The sequence below is a fragment of the Capsicum annuum genome, chromosome 10, assembly GCF_002878395.1.
Source record: "Capsicum annuum cultivar UCD-10X-F1 chromosome 10, UCD10Xv1.1, whole genome shotgun sequence".
Lineage (NCBI taxonomy): Eukaryota > Viridiplantae > Streptophyta > Magnoliopsida > Solanales > Solanaceae > Capsicum > Capsicum annuum.
This window is the reverse complement of record NC_061120.1, coordinates 200,836,013-200,853,905: the sequence shown is the minus strand read 5'-3', so window position 1 is coordinate 200,853,905 and position 17,893 is coordinate 200,836,013. Positions and strand designations below refer to the sequence as shown.

The window sequence follows — 17,893 nt, the reverse complement described above, 5'->3', positions numbered from 1 at the left end:
ATTTTGTGATGCAAAAATGTATTCTTGCTTTTTTATATGATGAAGATCGTAAACATACTGGACAATTTATTGCTGACTCGATACATAAAGTTGCAGCATTTTATGGTATCGAAAATAAAATCTTATGTATCGCTTTTGATAACGCTTCTAACAACAAGACTGCTATAACAAAGTCGAAATCTAAGCTATCACCGCCGTTACCTGAAATTTTTCATATTAAGTATGCATGTCACATATATAATTTAATTGTAAAAGATGGTCTTGAGTTTTTTGAGATTTATATTGAAAAAATCTGTCTTGCTGTTGGTTTTATACAAGGAAATAATCGTAGATCGAGAATTAAAGAATTTAAAGTTAAATGTCAAGAAAATGAACTTGCACCGATATTGATGCCTGAGGAAATAGATATTAGATGGAATTCTACGTATGATTTTTTAAAAACTTGTTATAAATATAGAGTTCTTATTACATTAGCTTTTAACCAATATTGTGGTTCATTTGCTGATTCTGCCAATTCCATGCTACTTGATTCTGATTGGGTTGTAATTAATGATCTTGTTAAGTTTTTTAAAAAAAATTATGTAGCTACGGTTGAATTTTTCGGTGCTTATTATCCTACTGTTTGTAATATTTTGGGATATATAATCGATATTTCTGGTTTGCTCAAAGAATATAAAAATAAAGAAGGTTATGAAAATGTTGTTGGTGCCATGTTTACTAAATTTAAAAAATATTTTTTTTCGATTTCCCCTATTTTCTTGGTTGGTGCTATGCTAAATCCGTGCATTAAATACCATACTATGTGCCACTTTAGTACTCTTATTTATTGTAACTTAGAAATAAATACTAACAATGATTCTGAACAAGTACAACCTGATTTGTGAATGTCTACGTCTGATGCGAATGCTAACATAGATAAATTATATAACCACTTTACTGATTTAGTTGATTTAGATGTACCGACACATATCAGTCCAACTGTCGCTCCTCATCTTCCCGAGGTGCCATCATTTTCTAGAAGGTCAGCACATTATGGTTTTCCTGATTCCTTTTATGATTTACCCTGTTGGAACAGTGTTGATGAGAGAGCTTACATATCAACTTATCAGGAAGAGCTTAAGTATTATCTTTGGTCTCCGCCAGAGGATCGCAGACGACGGATCAACACGTTGGATTGGTGGAGGAATAATGAATCATAATATCCTGTGCTTTCAAGATTAGCTAGAGATATCTTGAACATTCCAATGTCAACCGTTATATCAGAGAGCGCCTTTAGTCAGGGACAACAACAACTTGGAGACAACCGACACTCATTGGGAAGCAATGCAATGAATGTTCTAGTTTGCCTCAGAGATTGGATTAGAGCAGAAAGAAGAAATCAAGGAATGGAACCGGAGCTGAATGACGAGCAGAAACTTGAAGAAATTATGACTTCGCGGGAGAACTCAGCAGAATCAAGTCCAATGCATGGGTTGGCCCTCGTTGACTTTGACTATCCTATGCAAGTTCCTGTTAATATTAACATGGATGAATTGGAAAAAATGATGCATAATTTGTAGATTTTTTATTTATGCAAATTATAAATTTTGGATCATTTTGCAATCAATAAAATTCAACATTCATTAATTAACTATCAAGTATTATTAATTTATTATATTAAGTAGTATATGTTTTGTATATTATTGTATATATCTTCTATACACATGTATATTTAACGTATATATTTAATATATCCAAGTGTATATGTTTTACAAATTAGTATATAACTATATATATATATATATATACATATTGTAGTATATATAAATGTATATTGTAGAATAGTATATATTTTATTTAAAGTAGTACATATATATTGAATGGTGTGTATATATCTTCTATAGACGTATATATTTAACGTATACATGTGTATATGTTTTATAAATTAGTATAATATAACTATCTATATATTGCAATACATATATATTGTAGTAAATAGTTAATTTAATTTTAAAGTAGTACATATATATTGAATGGTATGTATATATCTTCTATAGACGTGTATATTTAACGTATACATGTGTATATGTTTTATAAATTAGTATGCAAGTATATATATATATCTTGTAGTATATATATATATATATATTTTATTTAAAGTAGTACATATATATTGAATGGTGAGTATATATGTGTATATATTATATCTTCTATAGACTTATATCTTTAACGTATACAAGTGTATATATTTTATAAATTAGTAGATAAGTGTATATATATATATAGTAGTAAATATATATATAGTAGTAAATATATATATATATATATATATATATATATATATATATATTGTAGTATATACTTTATTTAAAGTAGTAGTACGTATATATTGAATGGTGCGTATATATGTGTATATATCTTTTATAGACGTAAATCTTTAACGTATGCAAGTGTATATGTTCTATAAATTGGTATGTAACTATATATATATACATATTGATGTATATATATATATATATGTATATTGTAGTATATATTTTATTTAAAGCAGTACATATATATTGAATGGTGCGTATATATGTGTATATATCTTCTAAAGTAGTATATATTTAACGTATACAATACATGTGTATATGTTTTATAAATTAGTATATAACTATATATATATATATATATATATATATATATATATATATATATATATATATATTGTAGTATATGCTTTATTTAAAGTAGACAAGTAGTACATAAATATTGAATGATGCGTATATATGTGTATATATCTTCTATAAGCGTATATATTTAACGTATAAATGCGTATATGTTTTATAAATTAGTATATAACTATATATATAACTATATAACTATATATATATATATATATATATATTGTACTATTGTAGTATATGTTTTATTTAAAGTAGTACGTATAGTCATATATAATTATATATTGAATGGTACGTATATATGTGTAATTGTTTATATATTTTTAAAAAAATATATATTGTATAATTGTAGTGTATATAGTGTATATTGAAGTGTATATAGTGTATATAATTGCAGTGCATATAGTGTATATTGGATTTTTTATTTTTTTTAAACGGATTTAACCGATTTTTAACCGGATTTAGGTGGGTTTAACCAGGTTGGGTTAAGTGGGCCGGTTCAGAGTTGTTTTCAATATTTTTACTGTTAAACCTGGAACCGGTCCGGCCCACCTAACCCCAATCCGGACCGAACCAACCCACAACCCAATTAAATTAAATGGGCCGATTTTGGGTTGGCCCGACCCATCCCACTTGACACCCTTAGTTTGAAATATACCCTCATAGGCTATAGTTAATAAAGTGGATTAAGCATACCTCTTCACCGTCAAGGTTATCCAAGTGGGTGCGTAACTTCACGTGATGCTAGCATTTTGATGGCATGGCACACGTAGCATGTCGCCTCACCACCTTCCTTCTCAGTAGTACCTCCAATCCTTTCACCTTCCATTGTATATACATGCAAGGCATGACTAAGAGGTAGAAGGACATTTTGCGAAAAAAATTAATTGTATATATAATGTTTTTTTTTTTTTATGTAATTGATTAACAAAGAAAATTGCTTGTACATTTATTTTTGGTAATTCTACATATGTAAGTTGTTATAGTATGATGTAATTGAGATATTTTTTGAAAAGTCAAAGTCATAATTTTCTAGAGTTTAACTAATATGCATTGACGGTGTAAATATTTTTTATACCGTCTAGTATTTTTAAAACCTATTACAGGTAAGTTCTTAAATATTTTTATTTTTTAATATCTAAATTATATAAATGAAAAATAGTAATAAAAGAAAACTTGAACTTTACATTTATTCTACCCAAACAATAATCTTGTGTACCAAAAATATAGAGGAGGGTCATCTTCGTGTTTAATTTTTTCTTCATCACTAATTGATTTAGCTATTCTATTTTTTCAATATCATTTAAACTCTCAACTTCATACAAAATCATAGTAATTACTAGCACTCTCTATATATGTTTATATCAAAAGTCTTCACTTTATTTTTTTCCAAATTTTATAGTGAGAAATTTTTGGTTTATCCCCATTGTTGATAATCTTAAATAGCAAAATCTTAAAATCTGTTGGCAGCACCTTCTATGAAATTAGCAAAATAAACCTAAACTTATTTTATGCACTATTCTATGTCTCAATTTATATGATACTTTTTACTTTATGAGATTCAAATTTTTTAATTTTAACCGTATAATTAGACGACTTGCATTTTTTAGCTTTTTGAAATAAAATTTACATATTTGAAAATTATGAAAAATATTATCATATAAGTTTTAATAATTAATACTTTAAATACTTAACAAACATATAAAAAAATTATAATTAAAAAATTTACTCAATTAACTTTCATAATTCAAACATCATCAAATATATATGGACAAAAAAACAACAGCCTTTAATTTGTCAAATATGATACTAATTCGTTGTAGAATACTATTGTTAGTAAAATTTTTAAAGATAAATATCAGTATAATAATTATCTTTTCAGGACAGAGATGAAAAGCTTAAATAACAATTACTAACATTAAGGAGTGAAGAGAGGAAAAAAGAGTAAGAAATCAAGGAAGTTATTTTAAGAAAATAATATGATAATTAGCTATTACCTTTTAAAATTATTGCTAGTGTAAAATAAAATTTCCACCAATGGATATAAGTTTAAATGAATTTTCTATTATATAAGTATACATTAGTCAAAGTCAAATGAATTATGGTCACCGGTTTAGCGTATCATAACATATCAAAATGAATTTTACTAATATATATAAATGGTGAACAGGTCTTCAAAGCAGGCACGTGGAAGATGACACGATAACCTTCACCGGTCAGCTTCAAAGGGTTATTTTCGTCATTTCAGGTGGCTTCTCAAGGGCCATTTCCGTTATTACAAATATTAGCTGTTAATAAGTGATTTTCTATTGCTGTTGCTACACGTGTGTTCTGAGGATGACAAAGACAAGAGCAAATAAGTCATTTGGTATTGTTGTTGCTACACGTGTATTTCAACGATGGCAAATACAACAGTTGCCCTCTGTTATTGTTCATTTTCATGGAAGCTTTGACAAAGTTCATTCTGAGAATCCTCTTCTTCTCCTCTGATAATCTTGTTGTTGTTCCCAGATCTTCAATTTACATAGTGTAAGTTTTCTTTGTTGTTGATTTTTGTTCTTCTTTGCGAGTCTACATAGATTGTGTGGGAATTTTTGAGAGGAAAAAAGGAAAAGTTATCTTGCCTGTGTGAAAATGGGATTGTTGCAAATAAAATGTTACCCGTCTAAACAAAAGATAGTTGTTGCTGATCTACTGTTACCCTGAAAAATTCATGATTTATAATTTCACCCAATTGCATGAATACATTCAACTGTAGCTTGCTGTGAGCTTCTCTTTGAATTTATCAGTGAACCATGAAAAAATCTTTTGAATTTTTGCTTTTGGCTTGACAAATTAGTGAACTAGAAAGTTAACATTTTTCCCCGTTTCGAGCTAAGTTAATTGGGGGTAATACTTGAGCCAAAGTATATTTTAAGAAATTACTGCAAGTTGGCAGATTGTCGTTATAGCTATGATGCAAACCTTTTCTGCTAATTGGAGTTATGGAGTAAAAATTGCATGTTAATACTTTATCCATCAAATAGAGATCTTCTCTGAGTTGCTGAGATTTTCTCTAAAAATGTTGTAGCATATGTCGAGATCCTTCAAAGATGCGCTACTTTTGAGGAATCCGACACGGCCCCATGACATTTTTTTAGAGTTCGACCAACATAGGTTTCCGTTGATCCTCAGATGCCAGATTGCATGATCGGTTGTTTTGTGAAGATTTAAAATGTCGAAGTGTATAGCTTGTTCTTTCCTGTTGAGCAGGCAATATTTGCCTTTCTTATCTCATATGTCTACGTTTCATGTACACATTCCCGGTAATAATGAAACAGAGACCAACATAATGGATCAAAGGCTCCCCGTGGACGCAATCACAATAGAAACTACAGACTGGACCTGTAAAGTACAGGTAGTAGACAAGTTCCGGCCTCGCAAAAGCAGCGACTCATCCGAGCATTTTCAGACAATACTTGTACAGGATGAAAGTGTAAGTTTGCCTCTCTGCATCTGCTTTCCTTGAAAACCAAAGTTCATATCCTGAAATTTATTGCCTCCAACAATTTTATAATGTACACGACACTTGTTACCGTCGCAAGCGTAATAACTTCAGCGACCTAACAAATTACAAAAGATCGAATTGTAGCCTCATCAAGAGAACAATTGAAATTCTAAGAACTTCTTACATAAATTGTTCTCACACATGTAAAATTTATTCCCTTTTACTTGACTACAGGAACAACAGGTTTCTATAATACTCTACGGCGATGACATTCCCAAGTACGAGAATTTGTTTGGCTTTTTCGAGACATATTTGGTGTCGTGTGTGAAAGTTAGAGAGCCCCGCAGTTACTCAATACGAGCTGGTACATAAGAATGGGTGGCTGACAGATACACAATCGTCGAGGCGGTTACCAATAACAACGAATTGGAGGCATACACAATCGTCGAGGCGGTTACCAATAACAACGAATTGGAGGCACCCCTTCCTGCTCCAAAAAAATTGGATACACTGTCTTTCTCAGCTATCGAACAACAATGTCTAGGTGTCGAATTTGGTAAACATCCATCTTACGATCTGACCCCTTTTCCCATCATCTAACTAGCCCCTACTAATCAAATTAACTGTTAACATGTTAATCTTAATTACTGCAGACTTATTGGTAGTAGTAGTTAATTGTAGCGCCATTCAATAGACAACTGACCAAAGCAAGCATTTTTGGGAAGCAATTGTCATAGACCAGAGGTGAGTTACTCGCGTACCAACAACAACTTCACCAACCATTCTATTTCCTTGTTAAAACATGGTTGCACTATAATAATTTTTGCATCTATTATTTCCACCAGCAAGAAACCTATCCTATTTACTATATGGGGTGATCTAGCCGACAACGAAGGAGCTGAATTACTATACGATCTGCATGAGTACCCTATCATTCTTGCGAGACGTATTGGCGTTACTGAATTTCGCGGTGGTATATTCATTAGCTCATCTTCTGCAACTCTTCTTTTTACTTTTCCTTTCTCTATATTGAATTAAAAAAACTTTCCTCTCCTTCACATACACAGCTCTAAGACTAGAAACAAGATATCAGTCGACAATCTCAACAAATCCTCAGTATGTGCAGGCTACTACACTGAAACTGGTATATACTAACATGCTCCCTCTTCGTACGACTATGCAAAAACATATTTTTACTGTTTCACCTAACCTTCTCCAGGGTGAAGCACAACGAGCGAATGTTGTTGTCTTCCACTTTAAGAAGCTCATCATCATCCTCACTAAATCTGGCGCCAATTGAAGATCAAGTGCTAGCTATATCCACCATTCCAGAGCTGTTACTACGGTTGGTTTATCCCATAACGTATGCATGTAGTAATTATTTTCTTACCCAACTAAAGCCGTATCGTAGAGTACAACTTGTGAGGTCGAAGAAGTTACTAACATTATTCTACATTAACACTGCAGGTACAAAGTTTCCCCGTGGAAGCGAGATTATTGCTCCCTGACCGTCCTCAACCATTTTACCTGCTTGCGTGCTCGAATTGCAGTCAGTTTGTGCGCCCCAAAACTAAAAAGATGGTTCGATGCTTCAACTGTAAGCTAGAACGACGATTGGTTCCCAGGTAACTATTACAACTACCATATGCTAAACCTTGAACACGTGCGTCTACCGTCCTGTTTTGGGGATTTTTGAATTTTCTTTCTGCTGATCTCAAAGAAAGGCATCTTAGCACTTTTCCGAGGGAAAAGGATAACATTGTAATTTTTACGAGTTACTAATCTTTCAGACCATCGCCAATGTCTCATTCGTAACACCTGCCTCAGCTTTTGTTTATCTGGTAGTTTCAGCTCAGTATTTGTTTTCTTCTTGTATTCCATATTGTTCAGGTGCTTTGGTTGACCCCAATTACCTACCTGAGCTTTCTGTCTCAGCCTCGCTTCTCTACATTTAAGAAAATGACCAACTATTTTATGAGAGACAATCTATCGCGAAGATAACTTTATGGTTGTCTTAAAGCCCCACACTGATAAACTTTACATCGTATTAGAGAACATTACATTTGAGGGAGTTACGTAATATCTAATGTTGGTGGGGAGCTGCAAAGTGTCCCTTGAATTTAGTCGAGCTGCACAGAAGATGGTCTAGACACCGCCTTTATTAAAAAAAGCTAAAGAATGAATAGGGAAATTCATAAAGCCAACCTTTACTGCCTCTATTTTGGTAATAGAAGAATTCGTTGTTGAGGGAACTTTTTCCTGCTTACGACAATTGGTTCCCAGGTAACTATTACAACTCCGATATCATATAGACACTCTATTATGCACTTTCTTTTCGCTGCCATCTATGTTAAACCTTAAAAAAGTCTTGTGTGTTGTCCTATTTTTGGCATTTCTGAATTTTCTTTCTGCTCATCTCAAAGAAGGGCAGCTTAGCACTTTTTCGACAATGACCTCTTTATCTCAACAAGATAAGAGGTAAGATCTACGTACATGCTATAGTTCTGCAAAAAAGATTGACGTGATTATGTTCTGGAATAGTGGCAGCAGAACAGTTTCCAAACACAACCTGTTTATGTCTACGAAATGAAAAGGCAAAATGACATTTCAATCTAATCTTTCTGTTCGTCACCAAGTTGCTTCTTCTCCTATGTATGTATCTCACACTATATTTAGTCCATTAGGATCTGCAGGTTTGTTCAGATTTCTTAAGAGTGTCCATTACTAATAGTAATAGACGAAAACATAGCAATTAAATAGAGAAAAGACATAATAAAAGGGATAAAGAAATTACAAGAGAAACTAAGTTAAACGGAATAAGAATAGCGATGAAACAGAGGAAAAACAATACGGCCTAACCCAATCTAGAAATTGTAGAAGATTAGTATAAGCAATACATGTCCTCAGGGTTATGGAATTTTGGATATGAAGAATGCAACCAACTGAGCTCTATTATAGGTTTTGATCCATGTCTTAAAAGTACAGTCAATTCTAGAAACTTTCATGATTTTGTCTAGGATGCCAGAGCGTCATTTAGAGCGAAGACACACTAGATCGTTTGATGCAGATGTGCTATAAGAGCCTTGAGCTAGACTTGAAATGTTAGTTATCAGTGGAAGGAATTACATACGCCCTTATAGACAAGGCAAATACATTAAAGACTTCACCTAGATTATGTATTTTGCTCAAATGCCACTGCAAGTATTAAAAATGCCTGGTAGTTAGTATCGTAATACACTGCTAAGGTTTCCAGTCAAATGATATTTTATGTTGAAACACTAACAACTGAGTTCCCATAAACTCAGTGTATTGAGTATGGTAAATTTTAAATATAGACAATTTAAAGTTTCTTTTCACCAAGTCAAAAGCAACTTTAACAAGTTCAGGCAAGTAAGTCTTTGGGTTGAACTAGGGTGTAATACCATTGTTTAGGACTTACATGATTTAAGGTTAACTTAGGATAGAATCCAAGATACAATGTGAGCTGAGATTGTTCACACAGGATATTGATAATACTACTCAAATGAAGGCATATAATTCACTGAGATCAATGTTGTACTTGCCATGATGTAGGACAAGAAAATAGGTCTATAAAAAAAATGTCCTGTGTTTATTTCTGGATATCCTCATTTTGAAAGGCATTTTTAGAAGCTGATATCATGTACATGAATGCTTTTCCTTTTTAGGCTACACTGAACAATATCCACCTTCCCTTATAAATTACCGGCATTACACCAACATTGTTACTGATTGACCAGAAACCCTATTTGGTCTGAGGATCATCAGGTGTACAGTTATCTATCTCGTGCATGTATGATATCACCATTCTAATCTTATATTCAAAATTCCCCGGAACTTCCCCTTCCATCATTCTTAACTTTTATCCATCAAGCTTCAAGGGATATCTATACGACTCCACCCGCCTTCACACTTATCTGATGTTTACTTATTGCTTGTCTAATTCCTTAAGTACAATAGCAAGCACAACATAAAATATGTTCTTACATTTCTAATCGTGCCTTTCATGTACCATACAAACATCGCAATCTCAGCCCTCCCTTATACTTTTAGGTGGCATAAAGTGGTCATCTAGCTAAGTGTTTACTGGAATTTCCATAGGAAACTCCAGAAAAACTTGACAAATAATTAATGCACTTTAAATATTACTCCAGCAATGGGGTCACTTGCTTATAACAAGTGCATAGCCATGCTTTGTATATAGAACATATTTTATCACTGTAGTTCCCCCTTCCGCTGTTACTAATTTCCCTATTCATGAGCTTAAGTTATTCTGGACTTTATCAATTAGGTCCTTGTAATATACATGCCTCTTCCTTTCATCAAACACTGGAACTCCAAAATAAGTGATAGGAAAATACTTTCTTGAGATAGTTGTCACTGTCCATACCAGATCAACGATGACCTGTGTTGTCTGGTCATGTAAGTATGTGGCATTCTTGTTTTTGTTGATCTTTCGTGTACTTTCTTTATACTCAATTAATTTGTTTATTACCAACTTCAATAGTATAGTGTAACATTTGAATAGGCCAAGTGATATGTGTATGAATATATATACCGGAAGTTGTTTCTCCGACTTGAACTTGTCACCTCCTACTGAATATTACACCATAATAAATTCCTAATAATTGCTCTACCTATACCAGAAAGCTCATGTACTGTAGTGTTCAAACAAGAAAAAGGTGAAATACTTCTTTCGAAATTCTCTTCACAATCCTGAGACAGTCCAAAACATCCAACCATACCATCTTCAGCAAATTATGAGTTCCCTTTAGTCAAGGCTTTAAATGCTTCAGCCAAACTTACTGTCAAAATTACCTTAAATGACAAAACACACTCCTTTAAAGGAACTCTCAATGCTTTCGGAGGACTCAAACTATAGAACATCGAGATGACTACTGGTGCTTGATTCTCCTTCACTTTGATGGCATCCACCATGATCAGCGCCAGTGTTGTTATGTCACCGCTGGTGCTGCGCTTGTCGGAGAGCAAAATTTTTCCACAAAGGTTGTAGTTTGGTGTCATTCCTAACACCTTCCTCGGCTTTTGTCTATCTGGTAGTTTCTGCTCAGTATTTGTTTTCATGTTGTATTGCATATTGTTCAGGTACTTTGGTTGACAGCAACTACCTACCTGAGTTTTCTCTGTCAGCCTCGCTTCTCTGCATCTTAGAAAATGGCTAACTATTTTATGTAAGACTATCTACCAGGAAGATAACTTTACCATTGCCTTAAAGCCCCCTTCAGTTTTTGACTCTTACACTGATAAAGTTGACATCGTATTAGAGAACACTACGTTTGAGGAAGTTACCTAATATCTAATGTTGGTGGGGAGCTGAAAATTGTCCCTTGAATTTAGTCGAGCTGCATAAAACAGGGTCTGCACATCGCTTCTTTTAAAAACAGATAAAGATCGGAGATAAAGGCAAATACACCTACGTGCCTCCTCGAGATTCTAGCAAGCGGGTGTGACTCCGGGGGCAATGTACTAACCTTTGCTGAGCCTTATAATTCAGAATCAGCAACATGGGAGGCTCAGGCAAGCATGAACTGAATTTGATGTGACCTTTGTTTTGTTCTCTTACAATATGTGTTTACGTTTACCTGAGTCAAGTACATGCAAACTGAAAATAGACAGACAACTTCTGCACTTTATTTCCAGGAGTACTAAATATTCTATTCTCTGTTTAAACTTCTACTGAATATTTTTGCACTGATTCACTTCATTTACGCTTCTCTGTTAATCACAGGTGCCACTTCGAAGTTAACATCATGGATGCTAGTGATACAATTACAGTAATGATCTCAGAAACGCTCGGTGAAAGAATGTTGTCCTTAACCGCCGAACAAATATATGAACGGGTTGCTGTCCAGGTACACATACACATACAATTAACAACAGGAAAAACTCATTTCCTTAAAATTTGGTTCTCTCAGTAAATAAACCCCTAACATTAGACAAATTTTTATTTATCGTACTTTTTTACTTAGCAACAACTGCTGTGTATTGCCCGCATAAATCAGCTGCTCGCTCATATATTATTTAAGCTCCAACTACAAAAGCCATTATTCGGATTTCTTGATCAAAAAACTGGTATGCTGGCTAGCACCTCTTTCACTGAAACCCACTTTCTCCTGAGGAGCCAGATAAGAGGCAGAAAATCGACCCACCCACCCCAGTGAAAAAAAATTAAAGGTGTCGATACTTGAAAATTGAATTTACTACTGTGGGCTAGCTATTATGTGACTTAATTATGCCTACCTTGTGCTGTATATCTAAATTTCTTCATTTATGAATTTGTACTTTGAAGATTTGGGTTGATCGCATTGATATTAGTAGGGCTAATTATGACGGGGTTGATACTAATTGGATTAATTATGTTCATGGCAAGAACACCACTCTTTTCTTCCCGCTTTTTTTTTTTTAAATAATCACTATCTTCAAATTAGTTTTCATATCTTTATTAAGTTGACGAGGTACTTATTAGCTTCTACAAATAACATATACTTACATACTTGCTAACACAAAACAGAAAAAAATCTTATTTTATTAGTATATGTAACTGTCATAGTTTCAATCTTTTATTGAAGCATATTTATAACATATTCCTTAGTTATCAACTTTCTTTAGGCTTTGTTTGCTAGCTATAGTTATATAACCCCTTCTCATTTTTATTTGGGGTTATTGTGAAGAAATTTGAACTTGAATTTGGTCAGCGGGGGCATGCAAATTGTTGAATAACTATGGAATATTCTCGCTTTGCAATTAGAATGCTAAACTTTCAATCTTCAGCTATATATCTGCGAACCCTTTTAGTTTCAGAAAGGTTTTGAACCTGCAATAGCGTCAGTTACTGCATGCAAATTCTTGACTATTGTGTAAAAGTTTCAATCCTTATATATTTTTTGGTCAACCCTTACGATATCTTGAGGTTCTTAACCTGAAATATAATTATCCACTATGGGGTTACTGTTATATTGCTTAATTATATGTATCTGTAATTTTCCTGGGCTTGTCAATTGTATTCGGATCAGTTAAATGTTGTAAATAATATGTACATTACAGAAAATTTGAACAGCTACTTTCAACTATTCTACCCAAGTGAATTTTTTTAAAAATATGTATAGTTTGCAGAAAAATGACATTTTGTATCCAGCATTTGCAGCATGTCAATCTCAGCAGGTAAGTACAACATTCATCCTCTCCTTTTATTAAATTATCTATATATATGGGTGTTTCTAGGGGCCGGGCCGGACATCATCGGGGGGATTGGTGGTGGAATGAAGAGGTGGGGAAGAAAGTGGAGACCAAGAAAGAGTCGTATGCTAAGTTGGTGGAAAGTAAGGACGAAGAAGAGAAGCGGGTAAACAGGAAAGAGTACAAGCTAGCGAGGAAGGAGGCGAAGTCAGCGGTCACGGCAGCTAAGACGGCCGCTTTTGAGAGCTTGTATGCAGGGTTACAGGGGAAAGGAGGGGAGAAAAAGTTGTTCCGACTCGCTAAGGCTAGGGAGAGGAAGGGTCGTGACCTCGATCAGGTGAGGTGCATTAAGGGGGAGGACGGTAGAGTGTTGGTGGAGGACGGCCACATAAAGAAGAGATGGCAGTCGTACTTTCATAGGCTCTTGAATGACGAGGGGGACAGAGCTATTGTGTTAGGGGAACTGGAGCACTCAGGGGAGTGTCGGGATTTTAGCTATTGTAGACGTTTTAAGGTAGACGAGGTTAGACAGGCAGTCCGCAGGATGCGAAGGGGTAGGGCGACGGGGCCGGATGAGATACCGGTGGAGTTTTGGAAGTTCGTTGGAGAGGCTGGTGTAAGGTTGTTGACTGCATTGTTCAATGAAATTTTCAGGACGGCAAAGATGCCCGAGGCGTGGAGGTGGAGTACCATGATCCCCCTCTATAAGAATAAGGGGGACATTCAGTGTTGCAATAACTATAGGGGGATTAAGTTACTGAGTCACTCTATGAAGATATGGGAGAGAGTGGTCGAGGTGAGGCTGAGACGGATAGTGTCTATTTCGGAAAACCAGTTCGGATTTATGCCCGGCCGCTCGACGACGGACGCAATCCACCTGGTACGGAGATTGGTGGAGCAGTATAGGGAGAGGAAGAAGGATCTGCACATGGTGTTCATCGACCTGGAAAAGGCGTACGACAAAGTCCCCAGGGAAGTGCTTGGAGGTGAGTGGAGTACCGCAGGCATATATCAGAGTAATTAAGGATATGTATGAGGGAGCGAAAACCCAGGTGAGGACGGCGGGAGGAGACTCAGAGCATTTCACTGTCCTGACAGGATTGCATCAGGGATCTACTCTTAGTTCCTTTTTGTTTGCGTTAGTAATGGATGTGTTGACGCGGCGTATCCAAGGGGAGGTGTCGTGGTGTATGCTTTTTGCAGACGATGTAGTCCTGATAGATGAGACTCGAGGGGGTGTGAATGACAAATTAGAGTTGTGGAGGCAAACTCTGGAGTCTAAAGGGTTCAGGGTGAGCAGAACCAAGACAGAGTATGTGGAATGTAAGTTTAATGACGTGAGGCGGGAGAATGAGGTAGTAGTGAGGCTAGAAGCGCAGGAGGTAGGGAAGAGGGATAAGTTCAAGTATCTCGGGTCCGTGATCCAGAGTAACGGTGAGATTGACGAGGATGTCTCGCACCGTATTGGGGCGGGATGGATGAAGTGGAAACTCGCATCGGGGGTGCTGTGTGATAAGAAGGTGCCGCCCAAGCTTAAAGGCAAATTCTATAGGGTGGTAGTCCGTCCGGCCTTGCTGTATGGAGCGGAGTGTTGGCCAGTTAAGAACTCCCACATCCAAAAAATGAAGGTGGCAGAAATGCGGATGTTGCGCTGGATGTGTGGACTGACCCGAGGGGATAGAGTTCGGAATGAGACTATCCGGGAGAAGGTTGGTGTGACTTCAGTGGAGTGTAAGATGCGGGAAGCACGATTGAGATGGTTCGGACACGTGAAGAGGAGGGGCATGGATGCCCCGGTCCGTAGGTGTGAGAGGCTAGCGTTGGATGGTTTTAGACGGGGTAGGAGTAGACCGAAGAAGTACTGGGGTGAGGTGATTAGGCGGGACATGGAACAGTTACAGCTCACCGAGGACATGACCCTAGATAGGAAGGTCTGGAAGATGCGAATTACGGCAGAGGATTAGGGCCAGTTCGGGTCGCTAGTGTAGGGAATTAATTGGTGGGGGTGTATTCCTGTTATGATTCCGTATTCAGTGTTCCGTGTTCCGTGTTCCATGTTTATTACGAATCTGTGTGCTTTCCTCTGCTTTATATTCTTGCATTCCTGCTTTACTCTGTTTTATATTCCTTATGGGTGCCGTATCTATGTTATGTCATCTGCTTCTGTGCTGTACTATGTGTTGTGTGATATCTCGTGACTTGAGCCGGGGGTCTTTCGGAAACAGCCTTTCTACTTCATCAGAGGTAGAGGTATGGACTGCGTACATCTTACCCCCCCAGACCCCACTAAGTGGGAATACACTGGGTTTGTTGTTGTTGTTGTTGTTGTATGCTCGATACATTCAACTAACTACAGTGATCTTCCTCCTCTTATTCTTTGAACTTTCTATCACAGCTTACTACAACTATATTTTGGTGGCCTTTACCAGCTTCATTACATGGTATGGCATGGCATGTACAAAGGAATTTTGGTTGGCTATACCAGCATCACAGAGTCGGGCTGCATAAACAAAGTTTTTGTGTGTTTTATGTAATAATCAGACTTTAATATATAAAACCTACATGTATAAAACCTACGCAATGTCTCCCTTGCACGGGCTTCCGCATCTAGTAAAATAGAATAAATGACAATTTTAATCCTTGAATTAGTGTTATTACAGTTTCAATCCTTCTATTATTTGATTGAGCCCATTAAACCTTCAAATAATTGAAACGTATGGTATTAATCCTTCAAAGTAGCAACGGAAGTTAAAAATTTAAAGTGATTATTATTTAAGTAGTCCAAGATGAAAAGCGAACCTTCCAGCCATGGAAAAATATTTTTAGTAGCAAGAAATAGGGGCTCTTTGCTAAAAATTCACTTGTAGAACTATTTTTGACATTTAGACACCAGTTTTCAAAAATTGAGAAAATAGACATCTTAATGGGTCCACAAAAATAAATGACAACCGTAGCACTCAAGTTAAAAATTGTACACTTTAATTCCTCTCTTATTTCAGTTCCTATTTTTTAAAAACTACACTTCAGTTCATGTTCAAAAATATAAATATTGGATATTTAATTAAAAAAAAAATAAAATATCAAGCTTCTCCACTATCAACCACCAATTTGTCGATTTTTTCTCAATTTTTTGGTCATATTTCATCGAATTTTTCGACATCCATCGAAAAGTGACATTATCTTCATTGTTTTAAGTCATTTTCTCATATTTTTAGCCCCACATTTTCATAGAAAAAGTTTGAAAATTAGTTCCACATTTTGAAATCGATTCTTGGCTCAATAGCAACATTCCTATACTTCTTAGGTTGTTTCTAAGCTGTAATCCGTTGGATTATTTCGGTGGTCGTCGAAAAAGGCGAGATCAAGTACTGTACGGAAAACAACTAAGAAGACGACGACTACAGTCTATTAAGTCTAGGCTCATAAATTACTGTTTAGATCTATTAAATACTATCATCGAGGTATATCATGTCTATTATAGAATACGTGGTCATTGGTGATATATTTTCTGGTGAATGAGAAGAGACTCCTAAATGTTGGGTTTGAAAAACCTCATCTAAAGAGACAGTTTTCATTGCCCTTCGTCGCAACGGTTCATACGCCGATTTGGTTAAAAGCGTAATAGAGAGCGGTGAATTAAGTTGTGATCAAAGCAATGTGGTAATTAGTTACTTGATGAACGGGAGGGGAAAAATTTATCCAACATTCATAAGGAATGATAGACATGTGGAATTATTCATGCTTTGCGTTGATTCTAATTTCAGGCCTATATTGCGGGTTAAAGTTGTCGGAAGGTCCCGAAAAGAAGCTTCCACATCAGCCCCACACCCATCCTCACCCCTGATAATGGATGATACGTTAATGGAATATGATTGCATGGGTGGTCATGAATGGGATAATTCTGAAGATTTTGAAGAACAGGAGTATAGAGGAGGTGAGGACAGGCAGTTCGGACCACAAGCAAACCACTCTTTCTCAAACAGCACCAATCTTTGTGTAGGACAAACATTCAAGGATAAGAATGTTTATGTAATTTTAAGTAAAAAAAATATTGAAGAAATACTAGACTATGCAAATTATATATTATATACTAACCCCATTGTCGATTTCTACACATGATAGAATGATTATTAATTTCTTGAGAAGTCGATTATTCACCAACTCGTAGGTTTATGATCAACTATTTGAATATATGGACAAGTTAGAATAATGACCAAAAAATAGAAATAAAATTAAAGTATAAAAATTAACACCTTTCAAACATTGTAAAATAATTTAGATACATTAATTGTGCTATCAAATCACTTTTGAACATGATCAAGCGATATTTAAGGCATGCTATAGTCGTAAATCAGTGAGATAGAACTAAAAGGGAGAAATAATATATATATATATATATATATAAGCACCATTCAAACAATGTTAAACAACTAGATATCATCAAATGAAATTAGACACGACTAATGAGCATAAGGAAGAGTGATGATTGTGACTTTTGGGTGTTCATGAGATAAGTAGTGTTTGAGAAAAAGTAGTCCTTCTCAAT

At 35.3% G+C, this 17,893-nt stretch overlaps 1 long non-coding RNA gene across 6 annotated transcripts; it reads left to right on the top strand.

Annotated features, from left to right (window-relative positions):
- The first annotated feature begins 4,956 nt into the window (after window positions 1-4,956).
- Window positions 4,957-17,352, top strand: LOC107843518. Of its 6 annotated transcripts, XR_007045391.1 has the most exons (11): window positions 4,980-5,174; window positions 5,966-6,120; window positions 6,367-6,688; window positions 6,786-6,876; window positions 6,978-7,105; window positions 7,200-7,276; window positions 7,352-7,477; window positions 7,600-7,757; window positions 11,900-12,023; window positions 13,278-13,332; window positions 15,743-16,013. It is a non-coding gene; the product is annotated as an uncharacterized LOC107843518 (long non-coding RNA). The 6 variants fall into 6 exon arrangements; XR_007045390.1 differs by having other exon boundaries at window positions 4,957-5,174; window positions 11,900-13,332; XR_007045392.1 differs by lacking the exons at window positions 13,278-13,332; window positions 15,743-16,013 and adding an exon at window positions 17,112-17,352.
- The last annotated feature ends 541 nt before the right edge of the window (window positions 17,353-17,893 follow it).